The sequence below is a fragment of the Gavialis gangeticus genome, unplaced genomic scaffold, assembly GCF_001723915.1.
Source record: "Gavialis gangeticus isolate Ggan-Ray unplaced genomic scaffold, GavGan_comp1, whole genome shotgun sequence".
In the NCBI taxonomy this organism is placed as follows: Eukaryota; Metazoa; Chordata; order Crocodylia; family Gavialidae; genus Gavialis; species Gavialis gangeticus.
In genome coordinates, this window is record NW_017728996.1 from 11,911,153 (window position 1) to 11,917,152 (window position 6,000).

Here is a 6,000-nt window from a genome sequence, read left to right on the forward strand (position 1 = left end):
GATCTTATCGCTCAATGTGTGGATTCCATCTGTCCTGTCTGGGCATTTGTAAAGATTGCAGCTTTCGATTAAGTGCTGAGCTGTTTGTTGGACACCATGTTCAGACAGGGGGCTGTTCAAGATGTTCATCTTGTGAAGTATTGTTTCGAAGCATTTGTATCCAGATCTCAGTCCATTTATCTTGGCCCATACTTCTCTATGAAGTTCACGTCCCGTGGGTAGGGACCTACCAAATTCATGATTTCATGATTTTCACAGAAACCATGAATTTAGTAAGTTCCCCATGAAAAAGCCTGGTCCCCACAAAAAAGCACAGGGACCATGAAAAAGCAGGAAAATGGTAGGGGTAGGCAGGGGGATCAGGATAGGGAGCTGCAAACAGAGGCAGGAAGCCTTGGCATCCTAAGGTATGGGCAGGAGGGAGACGGGATGGAAGGGAATTTTTGTGGCAGAGCATGGCAGGCCCCCTGCATTCCTTTGCTGAGGGAATCTGAAGTCCTGCCCTCCCCCAAAATTGAGATGGCTGTCTGTCAATCTCTGGGGAGGGGTAGGACTCCTGGGGCCTCTCAGCCAATCAAAGGCATGGGGGGGTAACACGTAGGGTCCCAGGGGTGGTCATGACACCTCTGGTGACTCCATGACTGTACCCTACACCACCCCTAGGGCACCCTCCTGTTTCTCCTGCCACACCTTGATGGAAATATAAATAAATAGGGAGGCTGCCCATAGACCTTTGCATGGTCTCAGTCCAACTGGACCCTGCCAGTCTCTGTCTGCACCCAGGACCCTCGCTGGGCTTCACTGGTCCTTAGGCCCCTTGCTGGGCCTCACTACGTAACTATGCCACTGAAGGGCACTTCATACCCTTAAGGGCTAATTGCATGGCTCTGAATCTTTCCCTTTACTATGCCCCATGCCTCACAGGGGTTACTGCAATGTTGTTCCCTGTGTGGGGCTCTGGCTTTCTCAGTGTCTGCCCCTTTAGTCTTGCTAGGCCTTCTAGTCTGGGCCCACTGAATCTGACCTGGCTTTAAGGCTCTAGCTCTTGCCCCTGGCCCCTGTCTGCAAGGCCCCAGGCCCCTGTGTGGGTGGACCTTGTCTGGCACCGGGCCCTGGCCTCAGTGTGGCTGAGCCCTGTCTGGCACTGGGCACCTGGCTCCTGTCTGGCTGAGCCCTCTCTGGCCCTGGCTCCTGTGTGGCTATGCCCTCTCTCTCTGCCTGCTCTGGGCTCAATAACTGCTTGAACCTTAAGCCTGCTCCTGGCAGGGCTCAAGGCAGTCGATTGCCCTGGTAGAAACAGTAACATAAATCATAAGCCCCTGGGCTGTAACATAAATAACAACAATGAAAACAGCTCTCTGCCCATTTAAGGGGGCAAACCTTCTTTCTCCCCTTGTGCTGGTGTAGGCTTCTTGTGAGCTCCCTGAGCCTTAGTGTTCCTACAGGCAGCAAAGTGATCAGACCAGTGTCCCTGGGTACTTCTCCTGGGAAGGAGCTCCTAACCATGCAGTGAGCAAGGCTAGATTGGCTTGCCAACTCAAGCTCCAGGTTTATATGCATGCAGGCCCCTGCCAACCTCTGGTTACCTGACTGTCTGCAAGTGTCTGCTAATTTCCCAGTAGCCTGTTGCCCTTTCTACTTGCAGCTCTGGTGACCTGCCTGCCCTGCAGTGCTCCCTGACTAGGCTTCTTCTCCTCCTGAAGAAACAAAGAGCTCCGGGCTCTCTGTTACAGGGGGGCCCACCACAGTCCACCATGAAAATGGTGCCTGCTCCCACACCAGGACCACAAAATCCAGAGGTAGCCTCCATGAATTAGGTAGGTCCCTACCAATGGGGGACTTGTCTGGAGTTGATATAAAACACTGTGGGAATATGTCTGACCTTTCCCAGTGGTCAGCCCACTCTGTTACTGCCCATAGGTTTGGTTCAGCATCTCCAATCTCTTCTAGGAGCTTGTGGGCTTCAAGTAGAAATAGTTTATGACCTTTAAGCCTCTGAAGCCCCCATCTGTTTGAGCCTTCAGTTAACAGTTGATGGAGCAGATGATTTTCATCATCTGTTGCCTCTCTTGTCAGCAATGATGTTAGGGTCTGTCTTGTATCACTTGGCCTAATGCCCAAGAGTACAGGGAGTACATCTGTGCATGTGTAAGTTGTGCAGCCTATTATGAGTCTCAGCACAGTGTTAAGTACAGTGTTGATCTTTTTAGTATCACAACTTCTAGACCATACAGGGGCACAATATTCTGCCAAGCCATACGCCATTGCAAGTGCGGTGGTTCTGAGCACTTTGAAGTTGGCACTCCATGTCAAGCTGCTTAAACATCTTAAGCCTCTTTCTTATCCATGCAGATACTTTATTGCTGACCGTCTGAATGTGATATTCATAGGTGAGGGCATAGTCTGATGTGACTCATAGGTAGGTTGGAGTATGCTCATGGGGAAGGATGTGGTTGCCTACTCTGATATCCAGCATGCTCTTGGCTTGGCAATTGTCCAGATAGAAGTGTGATGATACTGATTTATTGATGCTCAACTTTAAGTGTTACTTGTAGAGAGAATCAGCAATGAGTTCCATGTCAGTACTCAATGTCTTTTCCAGTTCTGTCATTTCAATTTCTTGGGCTAGTATGGCAACATAATCAGTGTACATGTATTGCTTATATGTTGTATGCAGGAAAACTGAAGTATATACATTGAAAAGAATTGGTTATAACACTGACCCTTGGGGGATTCCATTCTTCAGAGTTTGTACTCTGCTTTTTTCTCCTTGGCTGGTAGTGAATTTGAAGGATCTACTGGAGATCATGTTTGTGTTTAAGGTTAAAAGGCATAGCTTGCGGTCAGGTATCATAGAGTATAGTTTATATTTGAGGCCTTGGTGCCATACAGTGTCATAGGTGACTGTAAGTTCGATAAAGACTGTGCCTGTTTTCTGACTCATTTCCAATCCGTTCATTCCTGCCTCAGAGGGAAGTACACTTCTTACTGCATCTGCTTTGGGTTTTAAATGGAAGGTTTTCCATGCTAGAACACATTAGGGTCCAACTTGTTTAGTTTGTGAAATCAGGCAGAATAATAGGTAGAGGCTTAGCATAGGCTATGATGGCTGTCCTTGAAAAATATGAGATTCATTGTGATTGAGAGGAAACAGAGTTTCTTGCATGAAAGTGCTCAGTTACACATGTAACACTGCAGTACCGTAGCCTGCTGACAATGAAATGTGATTACCATCCTGTCTAGGGTTGGGATTCTGTTCACCTTTTTTTGCTCATATGTCCTTTTTCAGTAGACTGACTGAAACACAGTGGCCACAATGATTTATTGTTTTTATGCTGATTTCAAGTCTCAAACATGAGTTTAGCAAAGTGAATAGTCATTGTGGAAATATAAGCGTGGGAATATTGAAACAGTAAAGCAAAAAAACACATAGCTGGAACTGGGTGTGACTGAGAGAAAACCACCAGAGCTGAACAAGGAATAAGAGAAATATGTGGAGAAAAAGTAGAAGATGTAAGAATAACAGAAAGGTTGAGTTTAAGGTAAGTCATCAAAGAGATGTTAGTCTTCACCATGAAACAAATGAAGGAGCTCTCACGGTCTTCTGTAGGCTGCAGATCAGTCTGTAATGCTGTGGCTATAGACTAGAAGACCACAGGCTCTTCTACATGTGACGCTATGTCACCATAGTGATGTGCTACAGTGATGTAGCTGTGGCATCACAGTTTTTGCCTGTGGATGCTATATTACCATAGTGATGAGCTTCCTCAGTATAGTGCATTGCTACAGTGACAGAGTAGCTAAAAATAACCATGTGTGGTACATATGGCACAGTATGGGCTCTTACTGTGCCATCATTTAGTACTTCCAAAAGGAAGTACTAAATGACAGTGCAGTAGCAATGGTGCCATAGGGGCATGTGTAGATGCACCCAGTAGGGCTGTGCGAAGTTTTGGCAGCCGTTGAATTTCAGAGATATTTCAGGCCGTTTCAGAGATTTTTTGGACTGTCTTGCCACGTGACCTGGCTCTGCAGGGAGCAGAGATCCATGCCGGGGTCTCCTCGCTACCACTGCTTGCCCTGCACCGCCCTCGATCTCTGCTCCCTGCAGACCCAGGTCATGCAGCAGGGACTGTCTCCTCTCCTGCACAGAGGGCAATGGCCCTCCCCCTCGCATGGATGAGCCACCCACCGCCCTGTCATGCTCTCTGCTGGGGCCCCAAGCCCCCGGCCTCAAGCCCCACCTGGCTGGGCAGTAGGGCTGTGCAAAGCTTGCAGCCTGTTCAAAACAGATTTGGTTGAAATGAAACAGGACAGTGATCTGAAACACTGAAATGAATCACTGTCCTCCAAAATGGCCAAATCCGAAACCGAATCGAAACACAGCCATTTCCCACAGCCCTAGTGCCCAGTACTAGTGACATACTGGAAAGCTCCTTTGGTATGGGACCACTTGATCCACGAGATAGCCAAGTATGGTGAGTGTAAGGAATGTGAGGGAGCTATCTGTTATTTGTTAAAGAAAAGGGCATCATAACTCTGAAAGTAATGCCGATCCCAAGGCTGGCTGGCCTTGGAAATCCCCTCTATTCCCTGTGTTCACTAGGCCATTCACTTCCACAAGGATCAGGCAAGTTTGTGATTAGGTGAGGCCAAAAACTCTACTCCTCTCCAGATTTTCAGGATTGTACTGTAATAAAATTTAGGATCTAATGGAAGGCCAGGATGGGTTATTTTAAAACTGGAATATGCTGGCATCAAATACCTTATGATATAAAGCCTGAGATTGCAAGCTATGTCTAAATCCTACTAGAAGTCTTCTATGTTCCATAGAAGGCCAACGGAGTTTTACATGGATTCCTGGACCATTTTTTCTTGGTTAGCCCTCTATTATCTCTCTGCTCCCTTTCTACAAAATTTGGGCACAAGTCTACAGTCAGCTTGGCCTTAAAAACACACACACAAAAACACAAAACCTGCAGTCAGGCATCTCTGCTATAAAGCTGTGGAGTTGGCATTCTTTAGGACCTGGGGGAGTTGTTGTGTTCCACTGGAATGCGGTGAATGGCTTGTAAATTAGAGTCCCTAATGAAAACGCGCTGGTGTCCAACTGGAGCAATCATCTGGTTAAAATCAGGCAGTAATTCCACTAATTTTACTGCCCTTCTCCCAGCCCTCAACGCCTCATTTAGGAAAAAATGTTTATGTTCCCCTCAAAACACCTGCGCTTTAACTTGGGTCCCCAAAGCAATTATTTTTATTTTATTTTATTTTTAAGGCTTTGTGCTGTGAAATGCGGCATCCTTCCCTTTTCCGAATTGAAGCACATGAACGCCCTGGGATTCCCAGTCTTTAGACACGTTTAAGTAGCACTGTTTTTCTTGCACACTTCACAAGCCTCGCCATCCTATATGTTTTCCCTCCCACAGCTGCTGTCCAGAACTGTTTAGAATATTTTTTTTCTCTCCGTAAACGATGAAACAAAACTACATAGTGCTGTTTACATTGTGACTAAGGAAGTTAAGGTTGATGGAGATGATAGCGACTGACACTTATCCACTTTGAGTCTTCCCAAAATGTTGGTGGGTCTTATCATGATTTAGTCCCTACCAGCCCTTGAAGACATTAAACAGTGGTATTCTCACTTGAAAAAGAAACATTATATACTGGAGGCTGAAATGCTAGAATGATGTGCTGCGAGATCTTACCATCTGTTATTCCATTAGGGCGAGTGTTTCATTTTGCCCCCTTGGTTTCTCGTTCATTTAAAACTTTATCTGAATATGGTTGAAGATCTCCATCAAAAGTTTGAGAAAGAAATCCAGCTCCAGTGATATTCGTGCTTTCTGAAGCTCCCTTTCCATTCAGGGGGAATAGAAATCCTACAGGCACACTCACACTTTTCAGTTAATTGTCACAATTTCATCCCCAGTTTGAGCCCTGAGCTGCAAACACTCTCTATTTAAAAACACACACACACACACACACACACACACACAC